Source organism: Oncorhynchus mykiss, chromosome 2 (assembly GCF_057628025.1).
Source record: "Oncorhynchus mykiss isolate SJ-2025 chromosome 2, ASM5762802v1, whole genome shotgun sequence".
NCBI lineage: Eukaryota > Metazoa > Chordata > Actinopteri > Salmoniformes > Salmonidae > Oncorhynchus > Oncorhynchus mykiss.
Window position 1 is genome coordinate 52,722,768 of NC_143023.1, and position 24,376 is coordinate 52,747,143.

At 42.6% G+C, this 24,376-nt stretch overlaps 1 pseudogene; it reads right to left on the reverse strand.

Moving 5' to 3' along the window:
- Positions 1 to 20,605: 20,605 nt before the first annotated feature.
- LOC149985144 (uncharacterized) lies at positions 20,606 to 24,110 on the reverse strand (annotated as a pseudogene).
- Positions 24,111 to 24,376: the final 266 nt, after the last annotated feature.

Genomic DNA, 24,376 nt, shown 5'->3' on the forward strand with positions numbered 1-24,376 from the left:
TTTCCGTTTTTGATTTGTTAAAAAAGTTTGAAATATCCAATAAATGTCGTTCCACTTCATGATTGTGTCCCACTTGTTGTTGATGCTTCACAAAAAAATACAGTTTTATCTTTATGTTTGAAGCCTGAAATGTGGCAAAAGGTCGCAAAGTTCAAGGGGGCCGAATACTTTCGCAAGGCACTGTACAAAGGTTAGCCAGACAATCACAAAGCACTTTACTTTGAAATACCACCTTAACCAGTTAGCAAATGCTACCAAACAAATGCAATTTCAGGGAGTAATTACACAAATGCCAGATGAGCCCCCACTTGTTACAACCTGGCTCAAGCTTGTAACAAACAATTGGAAACCACACACCGAGTAAAGGAATAGGAACAGTATGCAAGGAACAGTATGCAAATATTATTAAAGTGACCAGTGTTCCATTATTAAAGTGACCAGTGATGTCATGTATATGTACATGAGGCAGCAGCCTCTATGGTGCACTGTTGAGTAACCGGGTGGTAACCAACTAGTGACAGTGACTAAGTTCAGGGCAGGGTACTGGGTGGAGGCCGGTTAGTGAAGGCTATTTAACAATCTGATGGCCTTGAGATACAAGCTGTTTTTCAGTCTCCCGGTCCCAGGTTTGATGCACCTGACCTCGCCTTCTGGATAATAGAGGCCGTGGTTTGGGTGCTTGATGATCTTCTGGGCCTTCCTGTGTGATTGGGTGCTGTCGGTATCCTGAAGGGCAGGCAGTGTTCCCTCTGTGATGCGTTGAGCAGATCGTATCACCCTCGGGAGAGCCTTGTGGTTGCAGGCGGTGCATTTGCCGTACCAGGCAATGACATAGCCCGACATGATGCTCTCAATAGTGCATCTTTAAAAGTTTATGCGGGTCTTAGGGGCAAGACACATTTTTTCAGAATCCTGATATTGAGGAGGCGCTGTTGCGTCTTCTTCACCGCACTGTCTGTGTGGGTGGACCATTTGAAATTGTCAGTGATGTGCACGCAGAGGAACTTGAAGCTTTTCACCTTCACTGCAACCCCGTCGATATGGATGGGGGCGTGTTCACTCTGCTGTCTCCTGAAGTCCAAGATCCTTAATTTTGTTGACACTTCTTGACAATTGTCAGTGACCACTTCTTGCTGATGAGTGCTACTTTCAGAATTACTGGGTAAAGAATACAAAAGCACCAGATAATCTCTTTATTAAAAGATAAATAGGCCTCATGTACATATATATTTTAATCATATTAAAATACACTACCGGTCAAAAGTTTTAGAACACATACTCATACACATACTTTTTCTTTATTTTCACTATTTTCTACATTTTAGAATAATAATGAAGACATCAAAACTATGAAATTACACATATGGAATCATGTAGTAAACAAAAAAGTGTTAAACAAATCAAAAATATATTTCATATTTGAGATTCTTCAAATAGCTCTTTATCTTGATGACAGCTTTGCACACTCTTGAAATTCTCTCATCCAGCTTCATGAGGTAGTCACCGGGAATACATTTGGCACCAATGGCACCGACAGAGATGGTTGCCTCGCTTTGCAGGCTTAGGAAACTATGCAGTATTTTGTTTTATTTCTTACATTGTTACCAAAGGAAATCTTAAGTGTTATTACAGCCAGGAAGAACTATTGGATTTAAGAGCAACGTCAACTTACCAACATTACAGAATACGACTTTCCCAAAGCAGATCCACCACCCAGGACAATGGATCTAATCCCACCAGCTGACCGAAAACAACGGTGACGCAGAAGGGGCAGACAGAGCGGTTTTCTGGTCAGACTTCGTAGACGGGAACATTGCTCACCTCTCACGAGTATACTACTCGACAATGTCCAGTCTCTTGACAACAAGGTAGACGAAATTCGAGCAAGGATTGCCTTCCAGCGAGACATCAGAGATTGTCACGTTCTCTGTTTCACGGAAACATGGCTCTCTCGAGATATGTTGTCAGAATCGGTCCAGGCACCGAGCTTCTCCATGCATTGTACCAACAGAGATAACCACCTTCCTGGGAAGAGGAAGGGCGGATGTGTATGCTTTATGATTAACAACTAAAAGCTGACCACGACTCCATTTTGTTGATCCCTGCCTACAGACAGAAACTAAAACAAGAGGCTCCCACGCTGAGGTCTGTCCAACGCTGGTCCGACCAAGCTGACTCCACACTCCAAGACTGCTTCCATCACGTGGACTGGGAGATGTTTCATATTGCGTCAGATAACAACATTGACGAATACGCTGATTCGGTGTGCGAGTTCATTAGAACGTGCGTTGAAGATGTCGTTCCCATAGCAACGATTAAAACATTCCCTAACCAGAAACCGTGGATTGATGGCAGCATTCGTGTGAAACTGAAAGCGCGAACCACTGCTTTTAATCAGGGCAAGGTGTCTGGTAACATGACCGAATACAAACAGTGCAGCTATTCCCTCCGCAAGGCTATCAAACAAGCTAAGCGCCAGTACAGAGACAAAGTAGAATCTCAATTCAACGGCTCAGACACAAGAGGCATGTGGCAGGGTCTACAGTCAATCACGGACTACAGGAAGAAATCCAGCCCAGTCACGGACCAGGATGTCTTGCTCCCAGGCAGACTAAATAACTTTTTTTGCCCGCTTTGAGGACAATACAGTGCCACTGACACGGCCTGCAACGAAAACATGCGGTCTCTCCTTCACTGCAGCCGAGGTGAGTAAGACATTTAAACGTGTTAACCCTCGCAAGGCTGCAGGCCCAGATGGCATCCCCAGCCGCGCCCTCAGAGCATGCGCAGACCAGCTGGCCGGTGTGTTTACGGACATATTCAATCAATCCCTATACCAGTCTGCTGTTCCCACATGCTTCAAGAGGGCCACCATTGTTCCTGTTCCCAAGAAAGCTAAGGTAACTGAGCTAAATGACTACCGCCCCGTAGCACTCACATCCGTCATCATGAAGTGCTTTGAGAGACTAGTCAAGGACCATATCACCTCCACCCTACCTGACACCCTAGACCCACTCCAATTTGCTTACCGCCCAAATAGGTCCACAGACGATGCAATCTCAACCACACTGCACACTGCCCTAACCCATCTGGACAAGAGGAATACCTATGTGAGAATGCTGTTCATCGACTACAGCTCGGCATTCAACACCATAGTACCCTCCAAGCTCGTCATCAAGCTCGAGACCCTGGGTCTCGACCCCGCCCTGTGCAACTGGGTACTGGACTTCCTGACGGGCCGCCCCCAGGTGGTGAGGGTAGGCAACAACATCTCCTCCCCGCTGATCCTCAACACTGGGGCCCCACAAGGGTGCGTTCTGAGCCCTCTCCTGTACTCCCTGTTCACCCACGACTGCGTGGCCACGCACGCCTCCAACTCAATCATCAAGTTTGCGGACGACACAACAGTGGTAGGCTTGATTACCAACAACGATGAGACGGCCTACAGGGAGGAGGTGAGGGCCCTCGGAGTGTGGTGTCAGGGAAATAACCTCACACTCAACGTCAACAAAACTAAGGAGATGATTGTGGACTTCAGGAAACAGCAGAGGGAACACCCCCCTATCCACATCGATGGAACAGTAGTGGAGAGGGTAGCAAGTTTTAAGTTCCTCGGCATACACATCACAGACAAACTGAATTGGTCCACTCACACAGACAGCATCGTGAAGAAGGCGCAGCAGCGCCTCTTCAACCTCAGGAGGCTGAAGAAATTCGGCTTGTCACCAAAAGCACTCACAAACTTCTACAGATGCACAATCGAGAGCATCCTGGCGGGCTGTATCACCGCCTGGTATGGCAACTGCACCGCCCTCAACCGTAAGGCTCTCCAGAGGGTAGTGAGGTCTGCACAACGCATCACCGGGGGCAATCTACCTGCCCTTCAGGACACCTACACCACCCGATGTCACAGGAAGGCCATAAAGATCATCAAGGACATCAACCACCCGAGCCACTGCCTGTTCACCCCGCTATCATCCAGAAGGCGAGGTCAGTACAGGTGCATCAAAGCTGGGACCGAGAGACTGAAAAACAGCTTCTATCTCAAGGCCATCAGACTGTTAAACAGCCACCACTAACACTGAGTGGCTGCTGCCAACACACTGACACTGACTCAACTCCAGCCACTTTAAGAATGGGAATTGATGGGAAATGATGTAAATATATCACTAGCCACTTTAAACAATGCTACCTTATATAAATGTTACTTACCCTACATTATTCATCTCATATGCATACGTATATACTGTACTCTATATCATCGACGGTATCCTTATGTAATACATGTATCACTAGCCACTTTATACTATACTATGCCACTTTGTTTACATACTCATCTCATTTGTACATACTGTACCCAATACCATCTACTGTATCTTGCCTATGCTGCTCTGTACCATCACTCATTCATATATCCTTATGTACATATTCTTTATCCCCTTACACTGTGTACAAGACAGTAGTTTTGGAATTGTTAGTTAGATTACTTGTTATTACTGCATTGTCGGAAATAGAAGCACAAGCATTTCGCTACACTCGCATTAACATCTGCTAACCATGTGTATGTGACAAATAAAATTTGATTTGATTTGATGGTGTGATCATAACAACACACAGGAACTCAAGTCATTCTGCTCACCTGACCTAGAATACCTTACAATCAAAATTGCGACCATTCTACCTATCAAGATAATTCTCGTCAGTTATAGTCACAGCTGTGTACATACCTCTAGTGACACCCCATCCCATGAACGGGACCGTTGTCATCATCTGACACTAATTAGCATAACGCAACGGACATAAATCTTCCTAGAAAATCTTCCTATTCATGAAAATCACAAGTGAAATATATTGGAACACATCTTAGCCTTTTGTTAATCACCCTGTCATCTCATATTTTTAAAATATGCTTTACAGCTAAAGCTAGACAAGCATTTGTGTAAGTTTATCGATAGCCTAGCATAGCATTATGCCTTGCTAGCAGCAGGCAATCTTGTCACGACAATCTGAAAAGCAATCAAATTAAATCGTTTACCTTCGTTTAACTTCGGATGTTTTCACTCACGAGACTCCGAGGTAGATAGCCGAAGTTCATTTTTTCCCAAATTATTATTTTTGTAGGCGAAATAGCTTCGTTTGTTCTTCACGTTTGGTTGAGAAATCGACCGGAAATTGCGGTCACGACAACACCCGAAAACTATTGCAAATTAGCTCAATAATATCGACAGAAACATGGCAAACGTTGTTTATAATCAATCCTCAAGGTGTTTTTCAAATATCTATTCGATAATATATCAACCGGGACAATTGGTTTCTCAGTAGAAACGATTGGAATAATGGCTACCTCTGTATTTTACGCGATAATTTCTCTGGGAGCATCAGGTGACCGACCACTTGCGCAATGAAGCCGCCTACGGGTATTCTTCAACATAAATGCGTAAAACTACGTCACAATGCTGTAGACACCTTGGGGAAGACGTCTGGTTGATAGGGCATTCACAGCTCAATAGGGACGCATCGGAACGCAGGGCTTTCAAAAGATGAGTCACTTCCGGATTGGATTTTTCTCAGGCTTTCGCCTCTAACATCAGTTCTGTTATACTCACAGACAATATTTGTACAGTTTTGGAAACTTTAGAGTGTTGTCTATCCTAAGCTGTCAATTAAATGCATATTCTAGCATCTTGTCCTGACAAAATATCCCATTTAATTTGGGAACGTTATTTTTCCAAAAATGAAAATACTGCCCCCTAGTACCAACAGTTTAAGCGAACACCAAGACGGCTCTCAAGGAACTTCACTGGACTCTATGTAAACTGGAAACTATATACCCAGAGGCTGCATTTATTGTAGCTGGGGATTTTAACAAAGCAAATTTGAGATCAACCTAAATTTTATCAGCATATTGATTGCATATTGAGGGCTAATACTCTCAACCACTGCTATTCTAACTTCTGCGATGCATACAAAGCCCTCCCCCGCCCTCCATTCGGCAAATCCGACCATGACGCCATCTTGCTCATCCTGGCTTATTGGCAGAAACTCAAACAGGTTTTACCAGTGACGAGAACCATTCAACACTGGTCTGATCAATCGAAAGCAAAGCTCCAAGATTGTTTTGATCACGCGGACTGGAATATGTTCTGGTCAGCCTCAGAGAACAACATTGACTTTGTGAGAGTGCATTTTATAGATAAGTGCATTGGAGATGTCATCCCCCTGTGAATATTTAAACCTACACTAACCAGAAACCGTGGATGGAGAGTGGCATTCGCGAAAAACTGAAAGCACAATCCACCACATTTAACCATGGAAAGAGGCCTGGTGATATGGATGAATATAAACAGTGTAGTTATTCACTCCGCAAAGCAATCAAACAAGTGAAATGCCGGTACAGGGACAAGGTCGAGGCGCAATTCAATGGCTCAGACACAAGACGTATGTGGCAGGGTCTACAGAAAATCACCAACTACAAAAACAAAAACAGCCACGTCACAGATACCAAAGTCAGCTTCCAAACAAAATGATCACCTTCTTTCCCCACTTTGAGGATAATACAGTGCCACCGTCATGGCTGGCTAAGAAAGACTGTGCCCCTTCTCAGTGGCTGACGTGAGTAAAACAAGTAAATACGTTAACCCTTGCAAAACTGCTGGCCCAGACGGTATCCCTGGCCGCGTCCTCAGAGCATGCACAGACCAGATGGATGGTGTGTTTATGGACATATTTTATCGCTCCTTATCTCAGTCTGTTGTCCCCATATGCTTCAAGATGGCCTCAGGAGGCTGAAGAAATTTGGCTTGTCACCCAAAACCCTGACAAACTTTTATCGCCTGGTACGGCAACTGCTCCACCCTCAACCGCAAGGCTCTCCAGAGGGTGTTGCGGTCTGCACAACGCATCACCGGGGGCAAACTACCTGCCCTCCATGACACATACAGCACCCGATGTCACAGGAAGGCCAAAAAGATCATCAAGGACAATAACCACCCGAGCCACTGCCTGTTCACACCGCTATCATAAATAAGGCGAGTTCAGCACAGGTGCATCAAACTGAGAGATTGAGAAACAGCTTCTATCTCAAGGCCATCCGACTGCTAAACAGAAATCACTAACTCAGAGAGGCTGCTGCCTACATTGAGACCCAATCACTGGACACTTATAAATGGATCACTAGTCACTTTAAACAATGCCACTTTTTAATAATGTCTACATATTGTACATTACTCATATCACATGCACAGTATATATCGTATTTTATTGCACCTTGCCTATTCCGCTCAGCCATCGCTCATCCATATACTTACATGGACATATTCTCATTCACCCCTTCAGATTTGTGTGCATTAGGTAGTTGTGTATTAAGTTGTTGTTGGGAATTGTGAGATTACTTGTTAGATATTACTGCACTGTTGGAACTAGAAGCACAAGCATTTCGCTACACTCAAATTAACATCTGCTACCCATGTGTACAGTATGTGACCAATAAAATGTTATTTGATTTCAATTAACAGGTGTGCCTTGTTAAAAGTTAATTTGTGGAATTTCTTTCCTTCTTAATACGTTTGAGGCCAGCAGTTGTGTTGTGACAAGGTAGGGGGGTATACAGAAGATAGCCCTATTGTGTAAGAGACCAAGAACAGCTCAAATAAGCAAAGAGAAATGACAGTCGATCATTACTTTAAGACATAAAGGTCAGTCAATATAGTTTCTTCAAGTGCAGTCGCAAAAACCATCAAGTGCTATGAGGAAACTGGCTCTTATGAGGACTGCCACATTAATGGATGACCCAGAGTTACCTCTGCTGCAGGAGGATAATTTCATTTGACTTAACAGCCTCAAATATTGCAGCCCAAATAAATGCTGCACAGGGTTCAAGTAACAGAAACATCTCAACATAAACTGTTCATAAGAGAGTGTGTGAATCAGGCCTTCATGGTCGATTCAATATCGAAGAAGAGACTTGCTTGGGCCAAGAAACACGAGCAATGGACATTAGACCGGTGGAAATTTGTCCTTTGGTCTAGAGTCCAAACTGAAGGTTTTTGGTTCCAACCACTGTGTCTTTGTGAGACGTAGTGTGGGTGAACGGATGATCTCCAGATGTGTATTTTCCACCGTAGCAATATGCCATCCCATCTGGTTTGGGCTTAGTGGGACTATCATTTGTTTTGCAACAGGACAATGACCCAACACACCTCCAGGCTGTGTTTGGGCTATTTTACCAAGAAGGAGAGTGATGGAGTGCTACATCAGATGACCTGGACTCCACAATCCCCCAACCTCAACCAAATTGAGATGGTTTTGGATGAGTCGGACCGTAGAGTGAAGGAAAAACAGCCAACAAATGCTTAGCATATGTGGGAACTCCTTCAAGACTGTTGGAAAAGCATTCCAGGTGAAGCTGTTTGAGAGAATGCCAAGAGTGTGCAAAGCTGTCATCAAGGCAAAGGGTGGCTACTTTGAAGAATCTAAAATATATTTTGATTTGTTTAACACTTTTTTGGTTACTACATGATTCCATATGTGTTATTTCTTCACTATTATTCTACAATGTAGAAAAATAGTAAAAATAAAGAAAAACCCTTGAATGAGTAGGCGTTCTAAAAATGTTGGCCGGTAGTGCACATTTTATGTTCAATCAATTGAGTTCAATTTTGCCAATAGGCTACTGGCTGTACTTTTTGCCTCAATATATTTGATGTGTAACAACATGTGTGCAATGATGTGACCAATGATGTGTATAGTTAGCCACCTTAATATTTGCAGACATAGGAGGTAATATCTCTCTAGAAGCTGATCTGTCATCAGTATTGTGGAGTAATTCAAATGTTAAGGTAAGATTTGAATGGAGAAAGCTTATCCAAGAGCATTGCAGCTTTTCTTTCAATACTATCACAGATTTTTGTGAAATAGACTCAAATTACTTATTCGTGCCCACCACATGATTTTGTAACTAAACTTTTTAGTGTCCACCACACTGTGTTCTTCTTAATAACGCATTCATGTCCAGTGCACAATTTTCTTCATAAGGAATTCCAATTTGCTGTGGCTAACATTAGCCAGGTTGCTAACTTTAGCTTGTCTGGGGGTTTAGGTTAGGGGTTTAAGGTTAGGGTTAGCTAACATGTTAGCTATGTAGTTCAAATCAGTAAGTACTTGCAAAGTTGCTAAATAACTAAAATTCTAACGTTGTCCATCATGTGATTCGAACACGCAAAATTTGGGTTGCTAGACCTTAGCATTATACGCACACCCAGCCTCCCCGACCAACCTTCCTCCTCAAGTTTCTGTAACCTACTGCCTTTTTCTTTGATTGAAATGCACTGTATACAAAATCATGTGGTGGACATGAAAACATTTACTTTTTAATGTGTCTGTCATGAATTTTGCATTAGTCATTTGTGTCTATTTCACGATAATTTGTGATAACGGGTTGTGTCTATCGATCCTATCAGTATGAACACAAGGTCTAACGACACACTTAGTGGACGTTCTCTCTAAGTGGTGTTTTGGGAAACATACATTACATCTTTGGCTGTTGTAGGAACGATGCATCGTTAAAGCCTATGTTCCATCGCTATTCAGAAACCCTGGTAAATAGCCTCCCGCCTTGGAATGTTAAAGGCCAGAGGTGAGCCTGCTTGGGTTTATTAAACTCCCAATCAAATGTCCTGGGCAATCACTGGCATTAAGCCTGCCACTCAAAACATGAGCTGTGTCACGCCCTGATCTTAGAGATCCTTTTTATGTCTCTATTTGGTTTGGTCAGGCTTTGATTTGGGGTGGGTAATGCTATGTTCTATTATTTGTATTTCTAGACAGCTGTCTATCGTATTCTCTGATTGAGAACCATACTTAGGTAGCCCTTTTCCCACCTGTCTTGGTGGGAAGTTGACTTTCTTTATGGCACTTAGCCTTAAGCTTCACAGTTTTGTTTTGTAGTGTGTATTGTTTTGTTCTGCGTCTTTTCTTAATTAAAGAACATGTACGCTCACCACGCTGCACCTTGGTCCGCTCCTTTCAACAGCCGTGACAAGCTGGCTCTATACAAATGTGAAAGAAGGCCTTCTTGTTTTCTCTCACCAATAGGGGAAACTGACTACAAGGTGTTCTAAAAACAGTGAATCACATTGAAAGACCATGGTTACTTAACAATTCAAGTACAGTATATATGGTATGTGTAACTTTTAAAATGATATGACCCCATTTTCGGTAGTCAAAATGTCTAGTTTGACCTCAATACCTCTGTATGGTATCCTGTGATATGATCATAATTGTAAAGTTGTTGAAGGTCTCCTGCCAGCACAAACACCTTGATTAATGAATCCCTGGCCATTAATGTCTGTACTCCCATGGGAGGTACTGTATTGCAGCAAGATCACGATCCGGACAGTTAATTACAGGTTACTCACACACCACTGAGAGAGCGTTATTTCCAAAGTCCTTCTGGTGATCCGATGCAATTAGTAGCCTAGTTAATATCCTGTGATTAGATCAAGATTTATTTGGTGTTTTTGAGTGAATTTGTTCTTGTGTTTTGCATTTCAACACATTTCCGCCCTATCTGAAATTATGTATGCTAATTTCAGATGGGTGGAAATCAAGTGCTGTTGATTGCCTGTCTCTTATGCTGGAATAGGTTGTTATCAATGATGTCATAATTTCTCCCTCGTGCACTTTGGATTCCCAGCTGGAGGGCAGCACAGCCACTTCAGTGTAAAAATGGCTGAATTACAAACCGCTCATTTTTTCTTTCAATCAATGCAAAATAAAAGTATACTAATGGCACCTTATCCCCTATATAGTGCACTACCTTTGACCAGAGTCCTATGGTTTCGCTTAATTTTTCATCACTATTGGCTCTTGTCTTTCAAGCAGCTGAAGGAGCCATTTGACTATGCACATTTAGCTATAAATACATGCTGCAATCTCAAGCTAACACAACATAAGCCAGCCAGGTAAAAAGGATACATGTGCATGACAGTCCACGTGCCTCATTTGCAAGTTATTAAGAGGCACAGCTAGGACATGATGATTCTGTCATGGAGCTAAAAGCTCTAAATTTTCAGTGACAACTTCCTGAATTCGGAAACTGACTGTTTTTTTATCAAGCTGCCACGATTTTCAAACTAGAGAGATCTTATCTCAAGCTAAAGTGCAAGACATGTCAGCAGGTATTCTTCTATTTCTCTGAAGTTAAATTCTGCTGACAGCTTCTATACATTGTTAATAACTGCTAAGTTGCACTGAGAATATAAATGTCAATGTTTGCTTCGGGAAAATGGTTCTTGGGAACAATTAAGCCATTTGGACATTTTATGTTTTATTGAGATCAGGACCCCTCCTGACTATATTATGTCTCCTGATAGGTTTGAAATGTATTTGGCATTCCATGTGAAATTAAAGAGCAACTGAATTAAAAAGCTACTTTTATTCTAGATTCAAAATTGACTACAAAGTGTAAATAAGATAAAAAATAAGCCCTCTACGAATGTTCCACTCATTAGCATATTCAGTAAAGTTCTAGTAGCAGTAGCAATGTATCCACTAGATTCTAGTTAATTATTAGAGTTAGTAGTAGCGAACAGTGTTACCCAAGACCATGCCTCCGGTTCGAAAGTGCACACTTCCAGGATGCACAGCAATCTATGGTTTGCATGCCCTGCTGAAGGATCCTACATGCGGAATAGGTGGTTGGAGTTTGTCGGTCCTCAAGTGTGCACTAGTAACGCTAGCCTTGTGTGCAACGCACATTTTGCTTAGGAATGTTTTTCCAACTTTAAAGTGGAGATCGGCTTCCAGATGCCATGTTGATGCTAACTGTGAATGCAGTTCACATAATCTTGATAGATGGCCAGACGACGTCTGACACTACCACTTCTGCTGGCTGTCAATGGCCAAACCCACGACGGATGGCGGTGAGTATCTTGACACTGCTGGTTTTGTATCTGGTTATGTGTACATTTTGGTAATTATTATCACTATCATAATGATAGCCAGCGTGTCAGACTGACTGAAGTTTGCTAGATTGTTAGGTAGCTGGCTACCTCAATACATCTCAGTTTGGAAACACGATAACATTTCAAAAGAAGGCAAATAATAAGTAGGAAAGCCTTTTGTCATTATTGGGATGTCGCCAGACTGACATTAGATGCAGCATAACTTTAGTCAGCTAGCTATCTAAGGTTGAGGGGACACCACCAAAATGTAGCTAGCTAGCTAACATTAGCATTGCTAGCTATTTCTGACAAACTTTGCTAGTTAATGGCAACTTTGTGATCTCTTAAGTAAATGTGATAACATTATAATGATGGCAAAGTTGTTTCCTACTACAACAGTGTACTAGCTTGCAGCAACAAACCAACATCAAACCAAGGCTGTAGCTAAACATGCCCGTTTGTTTGTGTAGATATTTGTAGTCAGTTGCATTGCCTGAATCTAATCCAATCTGGAGCTACACAGTCTACATTTGTAAAGCATAGAATAAGATTCCCAACGAGAATAGCTACAACATTTTTTGAACTCTGTTTATAATTGAGGGGTGATGAGAAAATTGTTGACCCTGTTTTAATGTTAGACACAGTGCACAGTTGGGTGCCAGACTGATCCCCTACTTTGGCAAGATGTCGCTGACAGATAGGGCAGCTCTGCTTCAAGGTCCTAAGCAACTTTGCAGTATTACGACCAGGAATATGACTTTCCGGATTTGGATCCTTTGTTCGTACCCCCAGGCGCGGGTGTATGTAACTGATTCCAGAGGCTGATTCAAAACACTGCAGGTGGAGAAGAGGTATTTGGAGTGGACTTCTAGTCCGACTCAGGAGGCGTGCACACCATCCACCACTTCCGAGTATATTACACGCTAATGTTAAGTCTCTGGATGATAAAGTAGAGTAGCTCAGGGCGAGAATCTTCTTCCAGAAAGACATCAGAGATTGTAACATACTCTGTTTCATGGAAACATGGTTCTCTCTGGATATACTCTCTTTGTCCATAAAGCCAGCTGGGATTTTAGTCCATTGCGCAGACAAAGAACTCTCCGGAAAGACGAAAGGCGCGGGTGTATGTTTTCTGATTAACTACTCATGGTGCAATTGTGAAAGCATACCGAAACTCAAGTACTTTTGTTCATCGGACCTAGAATACCTCACAATCAAATTCAGACCGTATTACCTACCAAGAGAATTCTCTTCGGTTATAGTTACAGACATGTACATTCCCCCTCAAGCCTATACCACAACGGCTCTCAAAGAACTTCACGCAATCTGGAAACCACATATCCGCATTTATTGTAGCTGGGGAACACTACCGAAGTTCTACCAACACTTTGACTGTAGCACTCGCTCTGAGAAAACAATAGACCACTGCTACTCAACTTTTCAAAATGCCTACAAGGACCTCCCCCACCCACCCTTCAGCAAATCTGATCACGACTCCATTTTGCTCCTCCCTCCCTATAGGCATAAACTCAAACAGGAAGTAATCATGCTAAGGACTATTCAACACTTGTCTGACCAATCGGAATCCATGCTTCAAGATTGTTTTGATCACGCGGAATGGGATATGTACTGGGTAGCCTCTGAGAATACCCTCGACGAATACACGGTTACGGGGACTCAGTTTATCAGGAAGAGTATAGGAGATGGTGTACCCACTGTAACTATTAAAACCTACGCTAACCAGAAACCGTGCCAGCATCCGCGCAAAACTGAATGCCCAAATCACTGCAATAAACATGGTAAGGTGACTGGGAATATTGCCAAACACAAATACTGTAGTTATTCCCTCCGTAAGGTAATCAAACAGGCAAAACGTTAGCATAGAGACGATGTGGAGTCGCAATTCAACAGCTCAGACACGAGACGTACGTGGCTGGGTCTACAGACAATCACAGACTATAAAGGGAAAGCCAGCCACGTCGCGGACACCGACATCTTTCTTCCGGACAAGCTAAACACTTTCTTCACCCGCTTTGAGGATATCACAGTGCCACCAACGTGGCTCGCTATCAATAACTGTGGACTCTCATCCATGGCCGACGTGAGTAAGACATTTAAATGTGTTAACCCTCGCAAGGCTGCCGGCTCAGAAGGCACCCCTAGCCTCTTCCTCAGAGCATGCGCAGACCAGCTGGCCGGAGTGTTTACTGACATATTCAATCTTTCCCTATCCAAGTCTGCTGTCCTTACTTGCTTCAAGATTTCCACCATTGTTCATGTACCCAAGAAAGCAACAAATGTAACTGAACTATATTACTATCACCCCATAGTACTCAATTTTGCCATCATGAAGTGCTTTGAGAGGCTAGTTAAGGATCATATCACCTCTACCTTACCTGACATCTGGACAAGAGGAATACCTATGTAAGAATGCTGTTCATCGACTATAGCTCAGCATTCAACACCATAGTACCCTCCAAGCTCATCATTAAGTTTGGGGCCCTTGGTCTGAACCCGGCCCTGTGCAACTGGGTATGTCCAATGCTTCACCGGGGGCAAACTACCTGCCCTCCAGGACAACTACAGCACCCGGTGTCACAGGAAGGCCAAAAAGATCATCAAGGACAACAACCAGCCGAGGCACTGCCTGTTCACCCCGCTATCATCCAGAAGGCGAGGTCAGTACAGGTGCATCAAACTGGGACCAAGAGACTGAAAAACAGATTCTATCTCAAGGCCATCAGACTGTTAAATAGCCATCACTATGCGGCTTCCACCGGGTTACGTAACCCTGCACCTTCGAGACTGCTGCCCTATATACATAGACTTTAAATCACTGGCCAGTTTAATAATGTTTACATGTTTTTGCTTTATTCATCTCATATGTATATACTGTATTCTATTCTGCTGTATTTAAGCTATGCCACTCCGACATTGCTCATCCTAATATTTATATATTCCTTAATTCCATTCTTTTACATTTAGATTTGTATGTATTGTTGTGAATTGTTATATATTACTGCTCTTTTGCTAGAACACAAGCATTTCGCTACACCCACAATAAATTCTGCTAAACATGTGTACAGTATGTGACCAATAACGTTTGATTTGATTTGGTCATGAACCACCAGGATGTCTCTGTGAAAACTATATGGATGGGACCTACCAGAAGGAGCAAGGATGGGTAACAAAACGTGTCCATAAATGGAACGCAATGGTTTAGCCAGTTTCAGCTTGTCAGGCAAGACCTCTGAATAAAAGTGTGTTGTGACACAAGTACACTTCCAACACCTCCTGTGTTGTTGCCAGAGTCTGCCTAGACTCCCATGAAAAGGACACACCTTAAAATGGGTCCTCTGATAGTGACCTGAGTTTTTGCCCCGATGACACAGATGGCTTCATCAACAACGACAGGCAATGTGTGTGTGTTATGTGAAAAGTTATATTGAAAAATACCGGTTTGATAAACAAGTAAAGTCATGCATCATACATTTTGGGTGGGGGGGGGGGGGGGGATAACATTATGAAAAATAGAGAACAAAGGAAATAAACTTAATATAAGTGTTTATTCTTCATTATTTATTATGATAAGTTGAAAAACAATGAGGAAGAGTGGAAGGGGAAGAGTGGACCTGATGGTCCCCAGTTCGAATCCCGTCCCCTGGCCAGAAATAACATTCCCAAACAACCACTACAGTCCCCAAAAGTGTTATTATTCACATTGGTGTGAACTGAAGATCACTTGAGTTAGTGGAACGATTATTGTAGCATAATTATAACAAATAGAGGTGTTGTTCTAATGAGCTTGGTTTATAACTGTAATATACTCCCATTACCTTGTTTATGGAATTATTATCTTAAAAGATCAGTTATCTGTTGCGGTTTCTTGTGGACTGCATAGTGTTTGATTTAATTATACATCACATCCCACTGGGCACATACGTCAATTCAATGTTGGTTCAACGAAATTAAACGTTTTAAGACGTGGCAACAACGTTGATTCAACCAGTGTGTGCCCAGTTCGATGTTTAACAATATTTTATTCATTAAAGGTGTAGAATGATTGAAATGCAATCCAAAATATTTAATGTTAAGTCTACCCTCTCCTTTTTCGAACATTCTGTTAAAAATCATGCAACATTTCAGCGTCCTGCTACTCATGCCAGGAATATAGTATATGCATATGATTAGTATGTGTGGATAGAAAACACTCTGAAGTTTCTAAAACTGGTTAAATCACGGCTGTGACTATAACAGAGCGTGTGTTTCATCGAAAAGCGCAAGAAAAACTGGTCACTGAAAACTGAAAAATATATCCATGCGACACTTTCATGTATTGTTTAAAGGGCACCAAAATTAATAGGGCCAAGGATGCAATTCCTACAGCTTCCACACGATGTAGCCAAAAACGTCATTTTCATTGACAAAAATCCTTTGTGTCATGACAAATAGAGCCTTCATTCCATCCAGCCTACAGCAATCGATTTTGGAAGAGAGAAAAATTGACATTTTTTTTCTTGAGTAGCTGCTATTGAATACAGATCGCCCAGTGATCAATTTGATCGCTTATTAACGTTTACAAATACCTAAAGTTGGGTTACAAAAGTAGGTTGAAGTGTTTTAACAAAGAATATAGGCAACTTATATAATTTTAAAAAATGACGTTGCGTGTTGGAAGAGAGCTTTTTTCCTGAACCAGACAGGCTATACAAATGGATATTTTGGGCATACATGGACGGATTTAATCGGGAAAAAGACCCAATTGTGATGTTTATGGAACATATAGGAGTGCCAATAAAGAATATCATGAAAGGTAATGAATGTTTTATATTTTATTTCTGCGTTTTTGTGTAGCGCCGGCTACGCAAATTATTTTGTTTACGTCCCCTTCAGGTATATTGGGGTGTTGCATGCTATCAGATAATAGCTTCTCATGCTTTTGCCGAAAAGCATTTTAAAAATCTGACTTGTTGGCTAGATTCACAACGAGTGTAGCTTTAATTCAATACCCTGTATGTGTGTTTTAATGAACGTTTGAGTTTTAACGAGTACATTTAGCATTTAGCGTAGCGCATTTGCATTTCCAGGTGCCTACGTGAGACGTCTGCGTCTCAAGTAGGATCAACAGGTTAATAGACACTGGTGTAAATAAAACCTAATAAAAAAATATGTCTTGTCCAGGACAGGAGTTTACGCAGACAATCATTCACTTTGAACTGGACAGTGTGTTTACAAGCAGTAGCAAGAGCGTGACTTTAGATCATCAAAATTAACACATTCTCCAAAAGTCACAAAATACATGTGAATGGATTTCTGTCAATATGTAAATACCATGGACACGAGTCCTCGTACATTAAAAATGTAGGCACTCTCTCCCCCTCAGTTGCCTATGCACATCAACGAGATCAACAACTAATGCTAGTCAGAGTGAGATGAGCTAAACTCAAACGAGGTAACATTAGATAAACCGTCTAAAAAAACTTAACATAGTTTGCTGTCAAAATTGCACTGATAAATTATGGGAAATGCAAAGTAGTCTGTTCGTCCTTCTGCAACATGCCTTCCAATGCATGCTCGTCCCAACATACATTTTGACAACTTAATGGGAACTTGCCTGCCTACCCGCCCGCCCCATTTGATCGATGCCAGAGATATGATAACTGTGGATAACAGTCACTACACTACAAAAGTATGTGGACACCCCTTCAAATAAGTGGATTCAGCTATTTCAGCCACACCCATTGCTGACAGGTGTATAAAATGAATACACACCCATGCAATCGCCATAGACAAACATTGGCAGTAGAATGGCCCGTACTGAAGAGATCAGTGACATTCAATGTGAGCTCAATTCATCAAATTTCTGCCCTGATAGAGCTGCCCTGGTTAACTGTAAGTGCTGTTGTGAAGTGGAAACGTCTAGGATAAACAACGCCGCGAAGTGGTAGGCCATACAAGCTCACAGAAAAATCATCTGTTCTAAGTTGCAACACTCACTACCGAGTTCCAAACTGCCTCTGGAAACAACGTCAGCACAATAACTGCCCGTCGGGAGCTTCATGAAATGGGTTTCCATGGCTGAGCAGCCACACACAAGCCTAAGATCATCATGCTCAATGTCAAGTGTCGGCTGGAGTGGTGTAAAGCTCGCCGACATTGGACTCTGGAGCAGTGGAAACACGCTTCACCATCTGGCAGTCTGACAGGTGAATCCGGGTTTGGCGGATGCCAGGAATGCATATTGCCAACTGTAAAGTTTGGTTGAGGATGATTAATTGTCTTGGGCTGTTTTACATGGTTCTGGCTTGGCTTCTTTGTTCCAGTGAAGGGAAATGTTAACAATACAGCATACAATGACATTCTAGACCATTCTGTGCTTCCAACATTGTGGCAACAGTTTGGGGAAGGCCCTTCGTGCATGGGGGCATTGTCATGCTGAAACAGCAAAGTGAGGTACAAACAGAAATGGTTTGACGAGATCAGTGTGAAAGACCTCAACCCTATCAAACACCTTTGGGATGAATTGGAAAGCAGACTGCGAGCCAGGCCTAATCGCCCAATATCAGTGCCAGACCTGACTAATGCTCTTGTGGATGAATGCAGCAATGTTCCAACATCTAGTGGAAAGCCTTCCCAGAAGAGTGAAGGTTGTTATAGCCGCAAAGAGGGGACCAACATTAATATGGAGTTTGACGAGGTTTCCACATACTCTAGCTAGCGTGATCCAAAAATGTGGTCGGAGACGCCGTATGACGCAATTGCGGAGCCTCCTGGGGCACGCAGAGGCCAAATGTGAGAATTTTGTTACAATCGGAGGGCTACATATAGCTCTGCATTGACATGATTGGTTGACGGTAGATGAGGGCGGGAGCACCTGAATAAACACAAACTTACTTCCTTCACAACAGCTCTGCGCTGCTCGGAGAAGCGCAAGAAGTATGAATGGCCTGACTTCTGCAGAGGCCGTATCACAGTAAATGCTGCATGGCCAATGCAGACTTCAAATTGACCATACGGCGCCTTTAAACAAAGCGATTCACATTTCTTGCTAGCTAACCAAATGACCCATGAATCTCTAGCTGTAGCTACTGAAAAATATGGCACTTTATAATGTCCACTTATGTACATTGGATGCTGTATATAACATTTTATCATATTAAAATAAAATATAAATAATATATGCCCAGCCTTTGCTACTATGCTTGCAGATGTGCATAATATGCTGCGATCCTAATCAAAAAGCATTTAATAACTCCAAATAACAAAAACATAGCTATAGGTTCACCGGTGCGATTAAATGTTGCAGTCTGGCTTCGGTTTTTAAAGCCTGACTGCAACATTTTAGTGATGCACTCAAAATGTATTGAATGTGAGTAGCCAGCATAGGCTACTGCTCAATTGTTGCTGTAATAGGCCTACATGTTTCTCCTTTGCATGCTGTTTTGTTGCAGGTTTAGTTTTTTAGTTATTCATTGTCAAGCTTTAAAAACCGAAGCCAGACTGCAACATTTTAGTAGTCTAGCAAGACTGTGGCCTGTGTCTGCACTCTTTCCCCCAGCTGTGCGCTGTAAACGGGACACACGAAAGCCGCGCAATTAAAGTTGAATTCACCAATGCTAGCGCATCAGGCTGATTAATTTATGCTCGTGTGTCCTATTCGGCCCGCTGGCCATGTGTTTGACACATGTGCTCTAGCCTATTAGCCACATTATGACTGACTTGTGATTATTGTCTTCACTAGTTTGATGAATTGGTGAATTATATTAATCATGCATTGAACTGCATCCATCTTTTCTGCCAACAATGCTTTCCTGTACATCATGGAACCTATTTTTAAAACCTCTTATAAAGTAGTTTTGACTGATATTATGATTGTCTGTTGGTTTCATATCTACAAAGTAGTTCAAATGCTGTCAGTTCCATTTTAATTCCACCCATCCAAGTTAACATGAAAATGATGCAATAGCCTAGACTTTCTATCGCCGTTATGAACTTCTACCTGGGTAGGTATAATAACCCACCGAGAAGAGATGTCAGTTCGACGTCTATTCCACGTTGGTTCAACGTAATTTTCATGCATTGACGTGGAAACAACGTTGATTGAACCAGTGTGTACCAGTGGGAAGAAAGGGAGTGGTTGTGACACATGAGCAACCACGGGTTAACGTAAGATCTGATTGAGCCTCTTATTTTAGAATACAGCAGAGTCAGAGTCTTGCCTACTTAAATAAAGGTTATATGATTTTTTAAATAATAATCTATTTGGAAGCCAATCACGTTTTTTGCATGGGTGGAGTGGGCTGGCAGCAGACTGGGCTGTGGGTGAAGCAGGACAGGTACTGGTGGTAGCAGACTTGGCACTAGAGGAAGCAGGTTGGGCTGTACTAACTGTGGGATCCATTGCATAGTCCTCAAAATCAGTCTCCTTCAAGTCAGGGTCCATATCCTGAATGGCCTTTACAGTCTGCTTGAAAATGCAAAACAAGACATAAATGTATGAATATGATTACTCACAATATCTTTGTCAAATCAAAACACTGACACGTAGTTTTGTTTCTGCTATGTTTTAATGGATGTATTAATATTAGTTATGAAATGACATGTGTATTATGTACAGAGGTTTCTCTTAGAGGCTATAGTAGAGGAGAGCACTTACAGAGGCTCTAGTAGAGCTGGCGGTGCCCTGAGAGACAACAAAGGCAGTGGTGGTCTTCACAGGGGCTGTTGCATAGAGGGTCTGGGACAAAGGTGAGGTTGTCTCAACAGAGGGGAATGGTAGAAGATTATTATATAACCCTAATATGAAAATTATTTGAGGGTAAAAAAGCTCTTGACAGGTTAACCCATACAATGTTTAGTGTAGTAGGAAAAATCACACTTGAAGACAGCGGTGCAGAGATTGTGGCACTCACAGATGCTGTGTCAGGGAAGGGGGCACTCACAGAGACCATAGCATGGGTGGGGGCATACAGAGGCTGTAGAGAATTTGGCTATACTGTTATAAAAACAGACCAACACAAACCAAGCTTTTGACAGTTTAGCCTGCATTTTATTTTCCTGAGCAGGCTTCCTTGCCAAGTTAAGATTTGGTATTGCTGTAGACATACCTTTTTTATTGAATTGCAACATAGAGAGAAATGAACAGGAGGGAGGAGGATGTCTTCCCTGTAACGCACAGCGTTGAGATTGTGTGCAATGACAACAAGCTCAGTCCGATTATGCTGTGACACACCGCCCCAGACAATGACGGACCCTCCACCTCCAAATCAATCCCGCTCCAGAGTACAGGCCTCGGTGTAACGTTCATTCCTCTGACGATAAACTAGAATCCGAACATCACCCCTGGTGAGACAAAACTGTGACTCGTCAGTGATGTCTGGTGAGGACCTGCCTTTACAACAGTCCTACAAGCCCTCAGTTCAACCTCTCTCAGGCTATTGCGGACAGTCTGAGCACTGATGGAGGGATTGTGCGTTCCTGGTGTAACTTGGGCAGTTGTGGTTACCATCCTGCACCTGTCCCGCAGGTGTGATGTTCGGATGTACAGATCATGTGCAGGTGTTGTTACATGTAGTCTGCCACTGCAAGGACGATCAGCTGTCCATTCTGTCTCCCTGTAGCACTGTCTTAGGCGTCTCACAGTACGGACATTGCAATTTATTGCCCTGGCCACATCTGCAGTCCTCATGCCTCCTTGCAGCATGTCTAAGGCACGTTCACGCAGATGAGCAGGGACCCTGGGCATCTTTCTCTTGGTGTTTATCAGAGTCTGTAGAAAGGCCTCTTTATAGTGTCCTAGGTTTTCATAACTGTGACCTTAATTACCTAACGTTCCACAGGTGCATGTTCATTCATGGTTCATTGAAAAAGCACGGGAAACAGTGTTTAAATCCTTTACAATTTAGATCTGTGAAGTTATTTGTATTTTTACGAATTATCTTTGAAAAACAGGGTCCTGAAAAAGGGACTTTATTTTTTTGCTGAGTTTATTTAAAATGGATGTCTATTCTTATTTCCCATTGTGCATTTAGGTCATCTTTCATCTTTTTTTTGATGGTTTTATTGCTAGCTTGAGTTACCTGGGTTGGCAGAGAGTTCCATGTAGTCATGGCTCTATGTATTACTCTGCATTTCCCAGCCTTTGTTCTAGAGCTGGGGACTCCGAAGAGACCTCTGGTTGCATGTCTTGTGTTGTACCAATGAGTAGAGGTCGACCGATTTATGATTTTTCAACGCCGATACAGATTATTGGAGGACCAAAAAAAGCTTATACCGATTAATCTGACAATTTTTATATATATTTGTAATAATGGCAATTACAACAATACTGAATGAACAATGAACCCTTTTATTTTAACTTAATATAATAAATATAATCTATTTAGTCTCAAATAAATAATGAAACATGTTCAATTTGGTTTAAATAATGCAAAAACACAGTGTTGGAGAAGAAAGTAAAAGGGCAATATAGGCCATGTAAAAAAAGCTAATGTTTAAGTTCCATGCACAGAACATGAGAACATATGAAAGCTGGTGGTTCAATAATCCCAGTTCTTCAATATTTCCAGTTAAGAAGTTTTAGGTTGTAGTTATTATAGGAATTATGATGCGTCAACTATTTCCCTCTATACCATTTGTATTTCATATACCTTTTTTGACTATTGGATGTTCTTATATGCACTTTAGTATTGCCAGCCTAATCTCGGGAGTTGATAGGCTTGAAGTCATAAACAGCACTGTGCTTCAAGCATATTTAAGAGCTGCTCGCAAATGCAGTAAAGTGCTGTTTGAATGAATGCTTATGAGCCTGCTGCTGCCTACCACCACCCAGTCAGACTACTCTATCAAATCATAGACTCAATTACAATAAACACACATAAATACGAACCTTTGGTCATTAATATGGTCAAATCCGGAAAATATCATTTTGAAAACAAACTGTTCTTTCAGTGAATACGGAACCATTCTGTATTTTGTTGAACGGGTGGCAAGTCTAAATATTACATTGCACAACCTTCAATGTTATGTCATAATTATATACAATTCTGGCAAATTAATTACTGTCTTTGTTAGGAAGAAACACAGTTCGCAACGAGCCAGGCTTTCAATGCAACGCAAGAGAAGTGACACAATTTCCCTAGCTAATATTGCCTGCTAACATGCATTTATTTTAACTAAATATTTTATTATAATTACTTAACTAAATATTTTTTTATAATTACTTCTGTGTATTGATTTTAATTAAGAAATGCATTGATGTTTATGGTTAGGTACATTTGTGCAACGAATGTGCTTTTTTCGCAAATGCGCTTTTGTTAAATCATCACCCGTTTGGCGGTGCGTGGAGGAGGCACTGGAGGAGGAGGCACTGGATGGAGGAGGCACTGGATGGACCGGGCTGTGGGGGAGCACTGGAGCTCTGGTGCACAGCCTTGGCACCACTCCTCCAGGCTGGATGACCACTTTAGCCCGGACCCTCCAGAGTGCAGGCACAGGTCAAACTGGGCTGTGAGGGAGCACTGGAGACCTGGTGCATACCTCTCGCACCTCTCCCTTAGGCTCAATGCCCACATTCGTCCGGCACGGGCGGAGCGCAGGCATAGGGGGAACTGCACCCTCCCAACGCCCTGGAGACACAGTACGCAGCTCCGGCGCAGGATATCCTGGACCGAAACGGCGCACCGGAGACCAAATGTGCTGAGCTGGCACAATCCGCCCTGGCAGGATGCCCACTCTCGCATGGCACTTGCGGGGGGTTGGCTTATAGCCCACTGGCGACACCGTGCGCTTCATCGCATAACACGGTGTCTGACCAGTACCACCCTGCTTCCGGTAAGCACGGGGAGTTAGCTCAGGTCTCTCGCCTGACTCCGCCAACCTCCCTGTGTGCCCCGCCCCCAAATAATTTGTGTGCCTGTTGCGCTGCCGTGCTAACTCCTCGTAGTGTTGCCGCTCAGCCTTAGCTGCCTCCAAATCCTCCTGCGGACGGCGATACTCCCCAGCCTGGGCCCAGGGTCCCTTGCCTTCCAGTATCTCCTCCCATGTCCATTTCTCCAGATAGCGCTGCTCCTCCTTACCACGCTGCTTGGTCCTTTGGTGGTGGGTGGTTCTGTAACGGCATTCAGAGGAAGAAGGTGAAGACCAAGGTGCAGCGTGGTACGTGTTCATATTATTTATTCTGACTGAACACTGAATACAAAATAACAAAAAGAATAGCCTAAACAGTTCTGACAAGTGCAACAAACACTAAACAGGTGGCGTGTCCAAAATTGACGATTACCAATTGTTATGTAATCTTGAAATCGGCCCTAATTAATCGGTCGACCTCTACCGATGAGTGTCCGAACAGTGTACCAACTGATTTGAACAGACAGTGTTGTACTTTCAACACATCAATACCTCACACAAAGACCAATAATAATGCAGTCAATCTA